The following is a 21,319-nucleotide window of genomic DNA, read 5'->3' on the forward strand; positions in this document are numbered from 1 at the left end:
ACAAACCCACAGCCAACATTGTCCTCAATGGTGAAAAACTGAAACCATTTCCACTAAGATCAGGAACAAGACAAGGTTGCCCACTCTCACCACTCTTATTCAACCTAGTTTTGGAAGTTCTAGCCACAGCAATCAGAGAAGAAAAGGAAATAAAAGGAATCCAAATTGGAAAAGAAGAAGTAAAGCTGTCAGTGTTTGCAGATGACGTGATACTATACATAGAGAATCCTAAAGATGCTACCAGAAAACTACTAGAGCTAATCAATGAATTTGGTAAAGTAGCAAGATACAAATTTAATGCACAGAAATCTGGGGCATTCCTGTACACTAATGATGAAAAATCTGAAAGTGAAATCAAGAAAACACTCCCATTTACCACTGCAACAAAAAGAATAAAATATCTAGGAATAAACCTACCTAAGGAGACAAAAGACCTGTATGCAGAAAATTATAAGACACTGATGAAAGAAATTAAAGATGATACAAATAGATGGAGAGATATACCATGTTCCTGGATTGGAAGAATCAATATTGTGAAAATGACTCTACTACCCAAAGCAATCTACAGATTCAATGCAATCCCTATCAAACTACCACTGGCATTTTTCACAGAACTAGAACAAAAAATTTCAAAATTTGTTTGGAAAAACAAAAGACCCCGAATAGCCAAAGCAATCTTGAGAACGAAAAACGGAGCTGGAGGAATCAGGCTCCCTGACTTCAGACTATACTACAAAGCTACAGTAATCAAGACAGTGTGGTACTGGCATAAAAACAGAAAGATAGATCAATGGAACAGGATAGAAAGCCCAGAGATAAACCCACGCACATATGGTCAACTTATCTTTGATAAAGGAGGCAGGAATGTACAGTGGAGAAAGGACAGCCTCTTCAATAAGTGGTGCTGGGAAAACTGGACAGGGACATATAGAAGTATGAGATTAGATCATTCCCTAACACCATACACAAAAATAAGCTCAAAATGGATTAAAGACCTAAATGTAAGGCCAGAAACTATGAAACTCATAGAGGAAAACATAGGCAGAACACTCTATGACATAAATCACAGCAAGATCCTTTTGGACCCACCTCCTAGAGAAATGGAACTAAAAACAAAGATAAACAAATGGGACCTAATGAAACTTCAAAGCTTTTGCACAGCAAAGGAAACCATAAACAAGACCAAAAGACAACCCTCAGAATGGGAGAAAATATTTGCAAATGAAGCAACTGACAAAGGATTAATCTCCAAAATTTATAAACAGCTCATGCAGCTCAATAGCAAAAAAACAAACAACCCAATCCAAAAATGGGCAGAAGACTTAAATAGGCATTTCTCCAAAGAAGATATACAGACTGCCAACAAACACCTGAAAGAATGCTCAACATCATTAATCATTAGAGAAATGCAAATCAAAACTACAATGAGATATCATCTCACACCAGTCAGAATGGCCATCATCAAGAAATCTAGAAACAATAAATGCTGGAGAGGGTGTGGAGAAAAGGGAACACTCTTGCACTGCTGGTGGGAATGTGAATTGGTACAGCCACTATGGAGAACAGTATGGAGGTTCCTTAAAAAACTAAAAATAGAACTACCATATGACCCAGCAATCCCACTACTAGGCATATACCCTGAGAAAACCATAATTCAAAAAGAGACATGTACCAAAATGTTCATTGCAGCTCTATTCACAATAGCCCGGAGCTGGAAACAACCTAAGTGTCCATCATCGGATGAATGGATAGAGAAGATGTGGCACATATATACAATGGAATATTACTCAGCCATAAAAAGAAACGAAACTGAGCTATTTGTAATGAGGTGGATAGACCTAGAGTCTGTCATACAGAGTGAAGTAAGTCAGAAAGAGAAAGACAAATACCGTATGCTAACACATATATATGGAATTAAAAAAAAAAAAAAATGTCATGAAGAACCTAGGGGTAAAACGGGAATAAAGACACAGACCTACTTGAGAATGGACTTGAGGATATGGGGAAGGGGAAGGGTAAGCTGTGACAAAGGGAAAGAGAGGCATGGACATATATACACTACCAAACGTAAGGTAGATAGATAGTGGGAAGCAGCCGCAGAGCACAGGGAGATCAGCTCGGTGCTTTGTGACCGCCTGGAGGGGTGGGATGGGGAGGGTGGGAGGGAGGGAGATGCATGAGGGAGGGGATGTGGGAACAGATGTATATGTATGACTGATTCACTTTGTTATAAAGCAGAAACTAATTAAAAAAAAAAAAAGAAAAAAAAAAAAAAAAAGACACCACTTCATACCAGTTAAGTGAGGATAGCTATACTCAAGAAGACATATGTAAACGTTGGCTAGGATCTAAAGAAATTAGAACCCTCATACATTGCTGGTGGAAATGTAAAATCATGGAGCCACTTTGGAAAACAATCCAGTCGTCCTTCTAAAGGTTAAACAGAGCATTACCAAATGACCCAGCAACCCCACCCTGAGGTATTTACCCAAGAGAAATGAGAATATATGTCCATACAAACACTTGTACATGAATGTTCACAGCAGCATTCTTCATGATAGCCAAAAAGTGGAAACAACTTAAGTGTCTTCAGTAAATGAATAGGTAAATAAATGTGGTATATCTATACAATGGAATATTATTCAGCAATAAAAATGAATGAAATGTTAAAAAAAAAAAAAAAAAAAAAAAAAAAAAAAAAAAAAGAAATCTAGAAACAATAAATGCTGGAGAGGGTGTGGAGAAAAGGGAACACTCTTGCACTGCTGGTGGGAATGTGAATTGGTACAGCCACTATGGAGAACAGTATGGAGGTTCCTTAAAAAACTAAAAATAGAACTACCATATGACCCAGCAATCCCACTACTAGGCATATACCCTGAGAAAACCATAATTCAAAAAGAGACATGTACCAAAATGTTCATTGCAGCTCTATTCACAATAGCCCGGAGCTGGAAACAACCTAAGTGTCCATCATCGGATGAATGGATAAAGAAGATGTGGCACATATATACAATGGAATATTACTCAGCCATAAAAAGAAACGAAACTGAGCTATTTGTAATGAGGTGGATAGACCTAGAGTCTGTCATACAGAGTGAAGTAAGTCAGAAAGAGAAAGAAAAATACCGTATGCTAACACATATATATGGAATTTAAAAAAAAAAAAAAAATGTCATGAAGAACCTAGGGGTAAAACGGGAATAAAGACACAGACCTACTTGAGAATGGACTTGAGGATATGGGGAAGGGGAAGGGTAAGCTGTGACAAAGGGAAAGAGAGGCATGGACATATATACACTACCAAACGTAAGGTAGATAGATAGTGGGAAGCAGCCGCAGAGCACAGGGAGATCAGCTCGGTGCTTTGTGACCGCCTGGAGGGGTGGGATGGGGAGGGTGGGAGGGAGGGAGATGCATGAGGGAGGGGATGTGGGAACAGATGTATATGTATGACTGATTCACTTTGTTATAAAGCAGAAACTAATAAAAAAAAAAAAAAAAAAAAAAAAAAAAAAAAAGAAATCTAGAAACAATAAATGCTGGAGAGGGTGTGGAGAAAAGGGAACACTCTTGCACTGCTGGTGGGAATGTGAATTGGTACAGCCACTATGGAGAACAGTATGGAGGTTCCTTAAAAAACTAAAAATAGAACTACCATATGACCCAGCAATCCCACTACTAGGCATATACCCTGAGAAAACCATAATTCAAAAAGAGACATGTACCAAAATGTTCATTGCAGCTCTATTCACAATAGCCCGGAGCTGGAAACAACCTAAATGTCCATCATCGGATGAATGGATAAAGAAGATGTGGCACATATATACAATGGAATATTACTCAGCCATAAAGAAAAACGAAACTGAGCTATTTGTAATGATGTGGATAGACCTAGAGTCTGTCATACAGAGTGAAGTAAGTCAGAAAGAGAAAGACAAATACCGTATGCTAACACATATATATGGAATTAAAAAAAAAATGTCATGAAGAACCTAGGGGTAAAACGGGAATAAAGACACAGACCTACTTGAGAATGGACTTGAGGATATGGGGAGGGGGAAGTGTAAGCTGTGACAAAGCGAAGGAGAGGCATGGACATATATACACTACCAAACGTGAGGTAGATAGATAATGGGAAGCAGCCGCAGAGCACGGGGAGATCAGCTCGGTGCTTTGTGACCGCCTGGAGGGGTGGGATGGGGAGGGTGGGAGGGAGGGAGATGCATGAGGGAAGGGATGTGGGAACGGATGTACATGTATGACTGATTCACTTTGTTATAAAGCAGAAACTAATAAAAAAAAATTAAAAAAAAAAAAAACTACAAATAGAACTACCATATGACCCAGCAATCCCACTACTGGGCATATACCCTGAGAAAACCATAATTCAAAAAGAGTCATGTACCAAAATGTTCATAGCAGCCCTATTTACAATAGCCTGGAGATGGAAACAACCTAAGTGTCCATCAGTGGATGAATGGATAAAGAAGATGTGGCACATATATACAATGCAATATTACTCAGCCATAAAAAGAAATGAAATTGAGCTATTTGTAATGAGGTGGATGGACCTAGAATCTGTCATACAGAGTGAAGTAAGTCAGAAAGAGAAAGACAAATACTGTATGCTGACACATATATATGGAATTTAAGAAAAAAAATGTCATGAAGAACATAGGGGTAAGACAGGAATAAAGACACAGACCTACTAGAGAATGGACTTGAGGATATGGGGAGGGGGAAGGGTAAGCTGTGACAAAGCGAAAGAGCGGCATGGACATATATACACTACCAAAGGTAAGGTAGATAGCTAGTGGGAAGCAGCCGCAATGCACAGGGAGATCAGCTCAGTGCTTTGTGACCGCCTGGAGCGGTGGCATAGGGAGGGTGGGAGGGAGATGCAAAAGGGAGGGGATATGGGAACATATGTATATGTATAACTGATTAAATTTGTTAAAAAGGAAAAAAAAAGAATAGAGACAAAACTCCTTAAGTGGTTTAACACTTTTAGAGAATTGATATCCCTTGTGATGCTCACAATGACTTTAGGAAGGCATAAGAGGAATTACCCTCTCAGTCTTATGGGTAATGACATGGCCACTTAGAGAAGTCAAGTGACTTGCCCACCATCTCAACCAGAGACAGAACTAAAGCTCTGACTTCTGGAGGCCTAACCCCTCCCTTGTCAGACACTCCTCCACCTTGATGGTTGGGAGGGCCTCAGAGAGCATCACATCCGAGCAGTACAGAGCAGCAAAGTCAATTAATCATCAGCCAGAAAAGATTATGGAGTACTTATGCTACACAAGGCCTTACTCACTTTCCTAATTAAGAGGCTTTATATTTTTTATAATTTTTGAATACAATAGCATCTGTCTGGAATTAAAACCTAAGGAGGGCAATATAAAAAATACTTTGTCATGGGGTGACAAAAGGAAAATTAAACAATTAGCAAAACTGGTCATGGCAGAAAACCAAGTGAGCATTCACACTCCTAGGAAAGAGGGGGAAACACATACAACTAATTAATATGTGTATTTTTTTCACTTACAAATTGAATATCATCAGAGACTAGGTAGGTGCAAGCTACCTGCTTTGAGATGCTATTTGCAAGCACATGGCAGTGACAGGTTAATGGCTTGGGTACATAGCCCCAGTAATGAATGTTCAAGCTCATTAAAACTGGCACAGGTATTGACAGCACAAAGGAGTATGCCAAGGTGTTATCAACTGAAAGTGCAAAATGAGATCAGCTTTTAAATTATGTTTCGGAAACTCCATATGGCCAGTCAAAACAAAGACAAAAGAGTGTTATGTCACATACTGGAGCTTCCTTGTGTGGAAAGGAGAAGCAGAGGAATTTCTGTGAAAGCTGACACCGTTCCTTAGGAACTGTTTTAGACCAGAGTACCAACTGGTTTCTAACTAAACCAAAGAACTATTCAAACAGTGTAGGTTAAACCATGGTTTTCTGTTGACTTGGAGACAAAATGACAAAATCTTAGATCTAAAGTTGCACTCAGAGATCATCTTTTACAATTTTCTATCAGTTATATGAATCCCACTAAGGTATCCTTACCACATGATCACCCAACCTCTCTATATTATTAACAAGGAATGGAGACATCACTATTTTTTACTTAAACCAACCTAGCCAAAAGATGGAAAACTACCCTTGTTACATGTGACACATTGCAGTTGAGCAGACATCCATCCCTGAGGGCTTTCATTTTAGGTAACCCTAAAGTCTACATGAAAAATCGAACCCCTTACTCACAGGATGGCTTTTCATATCCAATGGTGGTTCAGATAACACCTCCAATTCCTTGTTTCTCTAGGTCTGACTTTCTTCAACCATATTTCAGGAATTCCAGCTCATAATTCTGGGTTTTAACCTCCTTGCATTTACTCTTAAAGGTAAGCTATATCATTCAGAATTAGCACAATTCCAGAATCCAGCTATCATCAGCATGGAATACTCCCTTCCAGCACATCTCCAATAACTGCTATCCTTTTTCTCTCTGCTTCATTTACATTTATTCCTTTCACTTTTCCAACCTTTAGTATTTCACACCCATATTTGTATCCTTGGATGAAGAACTAACATAACATGTTGGTAATCATTCACATATTGATCATAATTACTTAGAGGTTCATTATACTACTCTTTTCACTTTTATGTGTAACAGAAAAAGTTAAATTATCAAAGTTGTACAGTAAGTCCCCTACATATGAACGTGTTCTGTTCGAGAGCGCATTCATAAGTCCAATTTGTTTGTAAGTCCAGCAGAGTTAGCCTAGGCACTCAACTAACACAATCAGCTATATAGTACTGTACTTTAATAGGTTTATAATACTTTTCACACAAATAATACATAAAAACAAACACAAAAATAAAGAAAGCATTTTTAATCTTACAGTATAGCACCTTGAAAAGTATAGTACAGTAACAGCTACATCACTATTGCTTTTACACTTGCTTCTGGACATCCTGGGCTTGAAATAAAGATACTGTACTACTGTACTCTATACAGTACTGTACAGTAAAGTACACAAAACCACAACCACTGGTAGCATGCACGTGACAATGTATGCCAGACACGTGAACTAACTTACATGATTGGACATGCAAACGCACATTCACATCTTTGAAAGTTCACAACTTGAAGGTTTGTATGTAGGGGGCTTAATGTATTAAAAATGGCACAATCAGAATATCCTCTTCTCAGACCTTCCACACTGCCCAAAAGTCCCAATTCTCATTTGAAACAAGACAAAACTAATATTTTAACTCATAAATAGATGCATAGGGCATTAAGTCATTATCATTATTGATGATAAAAATGTTGGCATCTTACATGACAGCATAAATTGGATTATCAGCTTAACTCGTGTCATTTAGCAAGTTTGTTAGAAACTGAAAAGGAGAATCATGTTTTGAAAATGATAGCAGAGAACTTTAAAATTCTACTACTACTATTACAAATAATAATAATAGTAAAACTTCCACTTAAACCAGGTAATATGAAGTTTAGAAGTATGCATTCTAGCCACATTGCCAATTGCTTTAGGGCCAGTTGTGCTACCACACATAAATTTGGTTAACTCCAAGTAAGAAAACTGGGGAGACCTGTGTCATTCAGTCAAGCCCACTGATTAAGAACCCGGGGTCCAGCAGACTGATGGTGGTGAGGTTTTCCCAAGGTGAATATTCAGTTACTGAGCCAGGGCTCCTGAATCCCAGTGTAATACTCTGTTTTCTATTCCACATTAAATTTTAAATTCCACATTAAGTTCTGTGTGCATCTTATTTCAGAGTTCTTGTATAAACTGATTAAAGAAGTTTCACTTTTTCCTACATTAATTATATAGCTTATGCTTAATCTTATATCTGAAAACTATTTTCTCTATGTTATGTGTCTTTTCTTGATATTGTATTCCTTAAACTTATATTTGTTTACAGTTACTAGGTTCATTGTTGACTGAGGTTAACAGTAGAATATGTGAACTTAAAGTCTGAACCTGCCTCCTTCTAGCTGTGTGGACTTGAACAAGTCACCTATGTACTTTAAAGCTCACTTTGTTAATTTATAAAATGAATATATCTCTACTTAAATTAGAGAACTAGAAACATTTGTATGATAAATTAAAAAGGCAAGCATAGTTCCTAGCTACTATTAGATAACCTCCGAAACACATAACTTTTATTATTGGCATTAATAATAAATTAATGAAAGCAGATACTACAACTTTTTTTTGCATCCCTACAGTACTACATAAAAATAGTATTTAATTTTTATCAAGAACAAAAATAAAAGATAAATATAGAAAAGAAGTAGAATTAAATTGCTAGATATACTATTGTGTGTACCTCTATGAGCACACACGAAACCAGACCACTGTGAACAGGATGGAACATTTCAATTGAGTAGATGCTTGTGCATGAAATAACTTACTATAGAGAATGTTAGCCATTTAATGATAAACAGAATTATCTCGAGCAATTCTTCTAACTAAAGATTTTCTGAAATGTACTTACGTGCTTAATATTTGTTTACCCAACATAAAATAGTGGAATAGTTGATTGTGTGTCATCTAAAGGTCCCAATGGCCCATACAAACTGACTTTGACTTCATGACCAACGTGATTAAGTAAAATTAGCCTTAGAAAGAAATGCACACCACCCCCCAACACACACACACACACACACACACACACACAAGCAGAAAACATGACTCAAGCAAAGCAAGTTGAATTAAAGTTTAATGTGTAGTGTAAAATGTGACTTTATTATTAGGGTTTGCTGCAAGAGTTTTTTTTGAAACAGTTACAGTCAATGACACAAAAATGATTACATTTTCTCAACATCACCTAAAAATTCTACTCAAATTCATATAGTAAGATATGAGTCAAAGGAAATCTTCCCTTATTATTATCTATCTTTCCCATAATATGTCTTTCCTTAAGCCATAGATGTGCTTTTATTGGTTTATATACATTATTAAATGTTAGTATAAGGACAACACAAAAAACTCACCTAAGACATTTTCTCTACTCTGATGTATCCTACCCAACACTGAACATAGAAAACCTGGATTCTGGCCAGAGCTAAGTACTGACTTTGAATTGGGAAGAAGTGCAGAAAAGCTGTTAGTGTCTCAACTTACTCATCTATAACACAAAATTAATGTCCACCCTACCTCCGAAACAACGTTTTTCAAAGAAATGCAAATAAGTAACATACGTTGAAATGTCCTAGAAAAGTAAATGTAAACATGAATTATTATAAACATATTAGGTGAAATTCCTGTTAGCTACATCTCCCATTCAAAGGAAAATAACACAGCTGGTAACCATCAGAGCAACTTCAAATTCTTCTGTTTTAAAATCATAATCTAATAATATGACTCTGCTAAAGGAGATCAAAGTATAACAAGTACAGTAAAGTAATAGTATTAATATTCTAAGTATATACTAATCTGAGTTGATTGACTTTTTTCACCATTAATTTTAAACACACACACAGGCACACACAGAATATTACAGATACTCTTTCATACTATGCTAATTCCTATGACTCTGTCATAATACTTCCTTGCTCTCCCAGTGATGTACTCTTTCTTCTGCTAGGCTCATCTCTATATTGAGACTGAACTCCATCTTTTCCATAAAGATGACTCCAGTTATTCTTAGCTCAAACTGATCTCCAATGTCTTTTTTTGTCTTTTCTTCAGTAATAACCCAGGAGTTGGGCTTCCCTGGTGGCACAGTGGTTGAGAGTCCGCCTGCTGATGCAGGGGACACGGGTTCGTGCCCCGGTCTGGGAAGATCCCACATGCCGCAGAGCGGCTGGGCCCGTGAGCCATGGCCGCTGAGCCTGTGCGTCCAGAGCCTGTGCTCTGCAACGGGAGAGGCCCAGGCCACAGCAGTGAGAGGCCCGCATACCGCAAATAAATAAATAAATAAATAAATAAATAATAATAAAAAAATAACCCAGGAGTTTATCACCGAATTGTTGTCTGATTATTTCAGGTATGTTATTTTCATCTAGTTTCTAAATTCCCTGGGTACCATAATCATATTTTATTCCTTTTAAACATGTCAGTGGTATATGTATATATTAGTCATAACTATTATCACATATAAGAGAAAACCGTATCAAATAAAGAAGAGGCAAAGAGAATAAAAGAGTTCCAAAAGCAAAATGTGCTGGTGTGTGTTCTCCATCATAGTGGGGAGAGAAGTGTGGAACAGGTGTGTTTTGGCTTCTGGGGAAAAGGTTAATCAAACCTCATCATGGTCTGAATAGAGTATTTCTTGAAACTCTCAGATTACCTCTACCTCCTACCCCAGTCACGGCCTTTTGATGACTAACTTTACTTCTTCAAACTCTGTATACAAAAAAAAGGTAGTGTGAACAATGAGGAACGTATTCATAATTTTCCTGAGCAAAAGAGCTGTGCTCAGTCATCTTTATAGACTTTATATCTAGAAGAATGCTTGGCTATGCTCAATAAGTATATCTTGAAGGAATATTAGATGAATAAATTGATGGAAAAATAGATGCCAATGTCAAATTATCTATTAATCTTTTTTTTTGTGTGTGTGGTATGCGGGCCTCTCACTGTTGTGGCCTCTCCCGTTGCAGAGCACAGGCTCCAGACACGCAGGCTCAGTGTCCATGGCTCACAGGCCCAGCCTCTCCGCGGCATGTGGTATCTTCCCAGACCAGGGCATGAACCCGTGTCCCCTGCATCAGCAGGCGGACTCTCAACCACTGCACCACCAGGGAAGCCCTTAATCTTTATTTGTGTTGACAAACCCAGTTCCTGGGCCAACAAAGCCAACACCAACCATGATTGTGTGGAATGCACTGTAAGTACACAGTCTGTTTTACTGCAAACCTTTTAAATGTCAACGGATCCTATCTGGAATATACAAAACTCTGTGCGGGGCATGTACTTGAAATTCAATAATGCTTGCTGACGAATCTAAGCATAACTGTTTCATACCACTCATGCAGACATTTTTTTCCTTTTTAAAAATCAAAATATAGTTTTCTACTTTAAAAAGTCAGTTGTGGGCTTCCCTGGTGGTGCAGTGGTTAAGAATCCTCCTGCCAATGCAGGGGACACGTATTCGAGCCCTGGTCTGGGAAGATCCCACATGTCACAGAGCAACTAAGCCCATATGCCACTACTGAGCCTGCGCTCTAGAGCCCGTGAGCCACAACTACTGAGCCCATGTGCCACAACCACTGAAGCCTATGTGCCTAGAGCCTGTGCTCCACAACAAGAGAAGACACCGCAGTGAGAAGCCTGCTCACCACAACGAAAAGTAGCCCCCGCTCAGCACAACTAGAGAAAGCCCGTGTGCAGCAATGAAGACCCAACGCAGACAAAAATAAATAAGTTAAAACAAATAAATTTATTTTAAAAAAGTAGGTTGTAACATAAAAGTTTAGCTCTCATAATCTAAAATTTGGTTTATATTTCCAACTCCCTTTAAATACTCTTAAGTAATCATCGTATTTCTAAAACAGAAATATTATTGTCCTAAATTTTCCCCAAAACACTAACACTGGATTTTATGAGTAAATCATTTTCCCTACTCCCTCTTTGCATTTAGTATAAATATAGTCATTTTAACATAAGCTGGAATCTTAAAAATATTTTCTTAAAAAACTATTTAGATTTAAATTTCAAACAAAAGTATGAATATTTGCAGTGGTATGTAAGGTTACCATAGTTTGATTCTTTTATACTAAATATTTTTATTTTGTTTTTGATTTCAAGTGCTTTTAATATAGATTATTTTAAACTTTGGTAAAAATATATGGAGCATGCAAATCATTTAGCAATAAAGAGAACATTTTTGGTAATCCGCAGAAAGGTAAATATGCTTTAATGATATACTTCTGTAAGCACTTCTTTAGTTTTGGCAGGAAATGATCTACTCTTGATAGTAAGATACTTTGACATACATTACTTTAAAAAAGAAGATCAGCAATGATAACAATTAATTATATTTTTAACCTAATTTTCAATTCTTTGAGCTGTGAGTCAGGAAATACAGATGTCATAATTTCAATAACCTTCTATGTGTTTACATTACTGGGAGGGGAAAAAAAACAGTAAACTACGGGGAATACTCTGTCTCAACAAACAAGGAGTAAGAGTGCTATTATAAGAATCTGTGCCTCTTAAGAAAGTCCAGCACTGCTCTGAGAACATTTTTATTTTAAGGAGAATTTAGTAGATTTTTACATGTTATAAAAATAACAACATAAACAAAAAGATAAAAAATTTAAAACATTAAATCAATCATAGAAAATTATTTAATACGTTAGCATATTTAATTCTGATATCACTTTTGTTGCATCTACAGGTGTGTGATACAATTGGGAATGTACTATGCATATGATTCTGTATTCTGCCCTTTCCACTTAATATTTTATTCCAAGCATGTTCTAATGTCATTATTTTTTTCAAAAGATCAGTTTCAATGGCTGTATAATATTCCATTAAATGGATGTAAAATAATTTATCTAACCACATACCTACTTTTGCACATTTACTCTCTACCTAACATTTTGTCCTTATAAATTATGTTTCAATAAAAATATAAATTACCCTCAAAACCTCATAGTCATTGATTCAATTCTACTTTTTTAAACTATCAGCTTGGTTGATGGTTATAAGAAATTAGGGAAAAAAATAAAAATAAGTTAAAAGAGTTAAAATTCTGACCCAGAGCTGGGAGTGATAATGCTGTCAGAAGTGTAGCTCCCTGCACACAAAGAAATCCAACAGTTTCTGCAACACAACCAAACTGAACTGATGGACAGAAGCCTTTGCATGATAAAACAGTGCCAAACCAAAAAATAACAAACTAGATTCATTTGTCCCATTTCCCTAATTATGAGTGAATATTATTGATATTATTTCAGTAATTTGTTTTATTTTTCATGAAGATTACAATAATGGCTTTTCACTTTCTGTTCAATATCCTGGATATAATTCATCAGGATAAGGTTCCTGGGGCATTTATAAAGAATTATCAGGTGCCCAGAGCATCTCTAAAAGCTGTTGTCAGAATAACATTCTAATAACCATTCTAAGATTTATTCCGCTCCAGATTTTTGCTTTTTATTTATGTTTTCTTTACTATTATTTTTTGCCTTTACCTTTTTATTTTTACTTTTTGAACATTTTTGCTTATTTAATTTTCACTGTGCTTTTGCCTACAGGAAATATTATCCCCACTTTAGATGAAGAAACCAAGCCTCAGAAGACTTTAAAAAATTGCTGCAAGACTCTGGTTTCTTTCTGTTTAAGGACTTTTCCTATTTCAATATGTCACACTGTAACACATCGTTTGAAAGATAACAGGTTTAAATACCTATTTTTGAGTATCATATGGTAGATGAGTTCAGTTGTCTCCAACATTGTCCGATAAAATTAAGATTATATCCAAGGGGGAGAACCTTCAAGATGGTGGAGGAGTAAGAAGTGAAGATCACCTTCCTCCCCACAAATACATCAAAAATACATCTACTGTCACAAAGAAAGAAAACTACAGGCCAATATCACTGATGAACATAGACGCAAAAATCCTCAACAAAATACTAGCAAACAGAATCCAATAGCACATTAAAAGGATCATACACCATGAAGAAGTGGGGTTTACCCCAGGAATGAAAGGATTCTTCAATATATGCAAATCAATCAATGTGATACACCATGTTAACAAACTGAAGGAGAAAAATCCTATGATGATCTCAATACACGCAGAGACAGTTTTTGACAAAATTCAATCCCATTTTTGATAAAAACCCTCCAGAAAGTAGGCATAGAGGGAACTTACCTCAACATAATAAAGGCCATATATGACAAACCCACAGCCAACCTCGTTCTCAATGGTGAAAAACTGAAACCATTTCCACTAAGATGAGGAACAAGACAAGGTTGCCCACTCTCACAACTATTATTCAACATAGTTTTGGAAGTTTTAGCCACAGCAATCAGAAGAAAAAGAAATAAAAGGAATCCATATCAGAAAAGAAGAAGTAAAGCTGTCACTCTTTGCAGATGACATGATACTATACATAGAGAATCCCAAAGATGCTACTAGAAAACTACTAGAGCTAATCAATGAATTTGGTAAAGTAGCAGGATACAAAATTGATCCACAGAAATTTCTTGCATTCCTATACACTAATGATGAAAAATCTGAAAGTGAAATTAAGAAAGCACTCCAATTTACCATTGAAACAAAAAGAATAAAATACCTAGGAATAAACCTACCTAAGGAGACAAAAGACCTGTATGCAGAAAATTATAAGACACTGATGAAAGAAATTAAAGATGATACAAACAGATGGAGAGATATACCATGTTCTTGGATTGGAAGAACCAACACTGTGAAAATGACTCTACTACCCAAAGTAATCTACAGATTCAATGCAATCCCTATCAAACTACCACTGGCATTTTTCACAGAACTAGAACAAAGAATTTCACAGTTTGTATGGAAACACAAAAGACCCCGAATAGCCAAAGCAATCTTGAGAAAGAAAAACAGAGCTGGAGGAATCAGGCTCCCTGACTTCACACTATTCTACAAAGCTACAGTAATCAAGACAGTATGGTACTGGCACAAAACTAGAAATATAGATCAATGGAACAGGACAGAAAGCCCAGAGATAAACCCACACACATATGGTCACCTTATCTTTGATAAAGGAGGGAAGAATGGAGAAATGGAGCCTTTTACAATGGATAAAAGACAGCTTCTCCAATAAGTGGTGCTGGGAAAACTGGACAGTTACATGTAAAAGAATGAAATTAGGACACTCCCTAACACCATACACAAAAATAAACTCAAAATGGATTAAAGACCTAAATGTAAGGCCTGACACTGTCAAACTCTTAGAGGAAAACATAGGCAGACACTCTATGACATAAATCACAGCAAGATCCTTTTTGACCCACCACCTAGAGAAAGGGAAATAAAAACAAAAATAAACAAATGGGACCCAATGAAACTTAAATGTTTTTGCACAGCAAAGGAAAACATAAACAGGACGAAGGACAACCCTCAGAATGGGAGAGAAAATTTACAAACGAAGCAACTGACAAAGGATTAATCTCAAAAATATACAAGCAGCTCATGCAGCTCAATATCAAAAAAACAAACAACCCAATCCAAAAATGGGTAGAAGACCTAAATAGACATTTCTCCAAAGAAGATATACAGATGGCCAACAAACACATGAAAGGATACTCAACATCACTAATCATTAGAGAAATGCAAATCAAAACTACAATGAGGTATCACCTCACACAGGTCAGAATGGCCATCATCAAAAAGTCTACAAACAATAAATGCTGAAGAGGGTGTGGAGAAAAGGGAACCCTGTTGCACTGTTGGTGGGAATGTAAATTGATACAGCCACTATGGAGAACAGTGTGGAGGTTCCCTAGGAAACTAAAAATAGAACTACCATACGACCCAGCAATCCCGCTACTGGGCACATACCCGGAGAAAACCATAATTCAAAAAGAGTCATGTACCACAGTGTTTACTGCAACACTATTTACAGTAGCCAGGATATGGAAGCCACCTAAATGTCCATCGATAGATGAATGGGTAAAGGAGATGTGGCACATATATACAATGGAATATTACTCAGCCATGAGAGGAAACGAAATTGAGTTATTTGTAGTGAGGTGGGTGGACCTAGAGTCTGTCATACGAGTGAAGTTGTCATACGAGTGAAGTAAGTCAGAAAGAGAAAAACAAATACCATATGCTAACACGTATATATAGAATCTAAAAAAAAAAAGAAAAAGTGCTTCTGAAGAACCTAGGCGCAGGACAGGAGTACAGACGCAGACATAGAGAATGGACTTGAGCACACGGGGAGGGGGAAGGGTAAGCTGGGACGAAGTGAGAGAGTGGCATGGATGTATATACACTACCAAATGTAAACTGGATAGCTAGTGGGAAGCAGCTGCATAGCACAGGGAGATCAGCTCGGTGCTTTGTGACCACCTAGATAGGGAGGATGGGAGGGAGGTGCAAGAGGGAGGAGATATGGGGATATATGTATACGTATAGTTGATTTACTTTGTGATACAGCAGAAACTAACACACCATTGTAAAGCACATATACTCCAATAAAGATGTTTTAAAAAAATTATATCCAGGGCCTCACATGTGATCATTCATCCCAGCTAGACATTTTCCACAAAAAAAAAAAAAACAAAAAACATGCAACAACTCACATGTGTGATGGACACTGGGAAGGACAAGTTTGTATAGATCAGAGAAAAATCTATGCACACTCTGAGGAAAAGAACTGAAATGAAACCTCTACTGATTGTGGATCAAGTGGGCCCTCCTTAATATATCAAAGAAATATAATAGTTTATCTCATTATGCTAACCGAACTACTTTGAGTTTTAATTGGATCCAGACAGTGTGCTAATTGCTGGGCTGACTCAAACATAAATATGACACAAGTACTATTCCTCAGGGTTTACTGTCTCTTGGAACCAAGCTGCTCTAAGAGTCATGTTGGGAGACTACACCCAGTTGGGAAGTGATGGCCACTAGTCCACAATACGATAAGTTGAGCTGAGGGTAAGCATTTGATGCTTTCATAGCAATCTGACAGTGCCGCCAGATCCAAATGCATGATAAGTGGCCTAATTTAACTGAGCAGATGAACCCATGGGTGAGCCAGCAACAGACTAACTCTACGCAGAAGAACCTCATTGCATGATGTTGTGATTCAACCTTAGTCTTTCTAGTATACCCCAGATGTACTTAAAATCCAAAATATATTCTTTGATGAAAAGATAAATGATTTATAATCTACAGAATAAATTTTGAAATTAGCCAGTGGTAAAGATTTGAAGATAAAGTTTAAAAATACAGTATCACTTTATTCATTTTGTATAAAAGCTTAAAATGAACATCCTGAGATTGTTAAAACTGCTTTAAAATCTCCTTGCATTACCATCATCCTTATTTTGGAGACTGATTTCTTCTCTCCAATAATATTATTAAAACAAAAATAGAGACAGTCTAAACATACATTATCCCCTAAGAGTGGTGCCGTTGTCAATCTAACCTAGATTAGTTAACAAGAAGGAAGTAATTTCATTTCCTACATTAAAACCTCTGAATATTGATATGCCAGTTCCTGTTCAAAACCTGAGAATTGGCATTTAATGTGAATAATCACTATTTCACTCAATATTTGTATCATTCTCATTTAGCAATAACAAAAAGTTATGAATATCATAGCAATCCTATTAGTCGCCTGTATATCCTCTCTCAAAGTAATAGATGAAATTCCTATTTTATTCCAATGTCATGTTGGTACTTATTATATATTTTTGCAATGTAATTTTAAAACAGTTAATTATAATGAGCTAAATTTGGGGGCTGTATTTGTAATATTTACTTATTTTATTTTTCTAATAATTGATTTTATTGTATTTTTCAAAAACATTAATTCATGCCAAATAGGAAATACAAACAAAGTATTAAATTTTAAAACAGTGGGTTTTCACAATAGTTTTAGAAGCACTGTCTTAGAGGAGATTAGACATGTTATAATTATAATCAAGGAAGAAATTTCTATATGAGAGAATCAACCTCTGGGGTTTAGCGGAAGATGATGCTGGCAGGAAAAAGAACTTTGCACCTGGGAATCAAGTTTCCAGTGGGACAAAATTGGGGCTGTCAGATTGGGGAGAGGGTTCCAGGTAGAGAAAGTAGTGTTGGCAAAGGCACAGAGTCAAAAGAGCTTTTGAGCCTTATGAAGAATATCAAGCAGTTCAATACCCCTGAAACATAATGTAAAGTAGAATAGTAGGATAGAGGCCAAGCTTGATTCTGAGAGGTCTGGAATTCAAAGGGAGGAGTTTGGAATTTATTCAGTTGGCAAAGGGGTTCCTCTGATGGTTTTTGAGAAGTGTGTTTTCAGTTTTTAGTTGGGCCTTATAAACTTGTATTTGGCAGGAGACTGCTGGAGGATTGGAGACCCATGAAACTAAATAAGGAGTTTGGTATTAACATATATATGCTGCTATATATAAAACAGATAATCAACAAGGGCCTACTGTATAGCACAGGGAACTCTACCCAATATTCTGTAATAACCTATATGGGAAAAGAATCTGAAAAAGAATGGATATATGTATAACTAAATCACTTTGCTGTATACCTGAAATTAACACAACATTTTAAATCAACTATACTCCAATATAAAATAAAAATTAAATTAAAAAAAGAAAAAATAGTTATAAAATCACATAAACATACATATTTATCGAAAAAATTCAGGAAAAAGTGAATAAGCAAAAAGAAAAAAATATATCAGGTCAAAATCCAGCCATCTGGAAACACTCACTGGTATACAGTAGAGACAGTGTGAATTACATACTATCAACTCTGTTTTAAAGACACCGTTGTTTACTTTTTATACCATAAACATGTAAATATGTTTATACATTTTTTAGTGACTGCATAAGTTACCATTAGATGGATGTCCTTAGCGTAGATGACATGACTGCAATATTCAACATGAAAGGATTAGTCACAGTGAGATCTGTACCCATGAGATTGTCAAAGAGGTAGTTAATGCATGTGTTAAAGATGTGGAATGGCATCTCAGAGTGAAACACTGGGAGAAGGTAGGCTTTATACTTCAACATAGTGATTAAAGCAGGCTCCACCTCTTATCAGCTGTGGTTTTGGATAAGTGTTTTGCTTTAGCCTCAGTTTTCTGGGGTTCATCATTATAACTTACATGCTATCTATGAAGTATGTCTATAAAGCATCCAGCACAAAGCCTAGCGTAGAAGGCACTCAATTAATATTAGATTTTTCTTTGATGATTGATAGGTCCTCAAATGTACGTGGGGAGATGAATAATGTTAAAGAAGATGGATTTCCGAGTTTCAAGGTGACATAACTACGAAGAAGATGCTATAAAAATGGAGATTTCAAGGATCTGAGCAGAGTTGGTGGAAGGCAGTTGTTACACTAACCATGAATATGAGCACCCATCCAAGGCTGAATTGCATTCACAGATATATTATTTGAGAAGCAGCATAATGAATGACATTGCTACACTTCAGCCTACACATGTCAGGGCCATCTAGACGCCCTCCTTCTCCTTGACCAGTAATGTATTAAATGTTCCTATGGTGACCTCCAAGAACTAAAAGAAGCTTCCAAATGAGCTTGGGTTAGACTCCTTCAAGCCACTTATAAACTATAGAAACCTGGTGAGACATGTCATGAGAATAAATAAGAAGCTCACATTTTACATTCAGATACAATCTGTGACAATGAAGCCAGGGTTACACATTGTATTTATAGTCCCCACTGTATTATCTGGCTTTGTGAGGAATATGTAAATAGGCCAAGTACCCAGTGATTGCCAGAAAGGTGATCTGGATTGGATAGAGGAAAAAATGAGCACAAATCTATTCCCCTGCTGGAAAAGCAACCCAGTGCACACAATCTACTGACAGTGAGTCAATTCTTTCAGTGGTATTTATAAAGATCACATGGCTCTAAGAGCTTAGATATTGTTTAATTCTGTTTAAAAGGTTGTTTTATGTCAAGTTCTTTTATAAATATATTTGATCTTAGGTTTTATTTGTAGTATGATAACACACTGCAGCTTTGTCCCAGGATATATTTTCAAAATCAGCTTTACCAATGATTGGTAAAGAAATTATGAAAAAAAAATGATTAAAACGATTAACTCCAAATAATTTTATTTTGATATCTTGTGAAGCACTAGAGTAGAATGTGCGCCCTAGATACTGAAATGTGGCTTAATTTAGTATGCAGTTCACTGCTTAAACACCGCTCCAGTCCTTTGATACTTCGATATCAAAGTGTCATTTACACACGGGAGTAAATGCCTCTTTAAATAGTTCAAGCTAACCTGAGAAGAGGGACGAGACCCATGATTTTTTTCTTGCTTCCCAAAGTCAAAAACTACAAATTTCTATAGTTTGGTCAAAATCATGATGAATAAAACAGAATATTATTCAGCATTTCAAATCTAATGACTCAAAATTTTTTGGTCATCTCCTTCAATAGAAAATACTTGCTAGCAAGTAAAAAGATGGCTTACAAAATTACAGTGGCACATTAGGAGAACGATTTGTGGGAGATCCATGTATTAGAGCAATGCTAGGTAATTCCATACCTTTTTTTAAATTTAGTAATAGTACTCATCTGAAATAAATCATAGTGTACCTCTGAAATAATCATAGTGCAAAGGCAACAATAAGGCAAGACCCAAATTTATGAAAATTCAAAATGAAAATATACAAATAGATTAATAAAACTGCTATCTTGTTTTCTCTATTTGTAACATTATCACCATGAAAATACTTACCTTGCAACTAATTTCAACTGAAACCTGCGTTTACAGAAAAATAAAACTGAACTTCTGTTAAATGATTTCATTCATTTATTCAAAAAAAAAAACAAATCTTAAGTGCTTGCTGCGCTCCAGAAACTGTATCAGTGCTAGGTAAACAAGTATGATTTGGCTCCTGCCCTCATGAATTAAGTTACATTCTTTTTATAGCTTCCATAAATAAACATTTAATTTGCAGGCATAAATGTATTTAATTAGGATGTTACAGAATAAAGGATGGACTGTAAGTGAGACGTTATTCATTAGATACAAAGGCAAAGCTCTTCTTAGCTATCATACATGTAACCTACTCTAGGCCTTGAAAACAAGCAAAGATATTATGTCTAAATAAAATGAAGGGCAAAGATTAACAGCTATCTAACCATGGTGACTAGTATGGTCAGGCAAATTGTAATATTCCAGAAATGAAAACCTGACTTCCTTTTCACCAACACATTTCTTATAACTGGATTACCCAATAACTCCCCCTACCACCTCCCACAAAGACAAGCCAAAGTCCAAGGAGCCACCACTCAGTGGTTTTGATTGATTGATTGATTGACTGATTGTATTTGTAATCTAAAATCTTTTTAAAACTTTTTGAAAATAGCAAAATCAGAAATAACCTAAGGAAAGCTGAGGTGATTTCTTTGCCAAGCCACAAAAAGCAAAAATGCAATGTGTTCCCATGCCCCTTCTGTCATTTCAACTTTGTAGAGTCAACTTTGTAGACTCTCAGACTGGAGAGTCTCCCTAGTTTGTGGCATTTAAACTTAAAAAGAAAAGCCACAAAGAGAGAGAAGAAAATTAATCTGATTGCCAAATTTGAATCACTTATATGTATGCTCCCAAAA

General features: G+C 36.3%; 1 protein-coding gene across 5 annotated transcripts in view; it reads right to left on the reverse strand.

Annotated features, from left to right (window-relative positions):
* Positions 1–21,319, reverse strand: part of DPP10 (dipeptidyl peptidase like 10) — a gene marked incomplete at both ends in the record, with an annotated part of 1,361,190 nt that overhangs the window by 477,095 nt on the left and 862,776 nt on the right. The gene's annotated exons all lie outside the window — the stretch shown is intronic.

Source organism: Hyperoodon ampullatus (assembly GCF_949752795.1).
Source record: "Hyperoodon ampullatus genome assembly, chromosome: 8".
NCBI classification, from domain to species: domain Eukaryota; kingdom Metazoa; phylum Chordata; class Mammalia; order Artiodactyla; family Ziphiidae; genus Hyperoodon; species Hyperoodon ampullatus.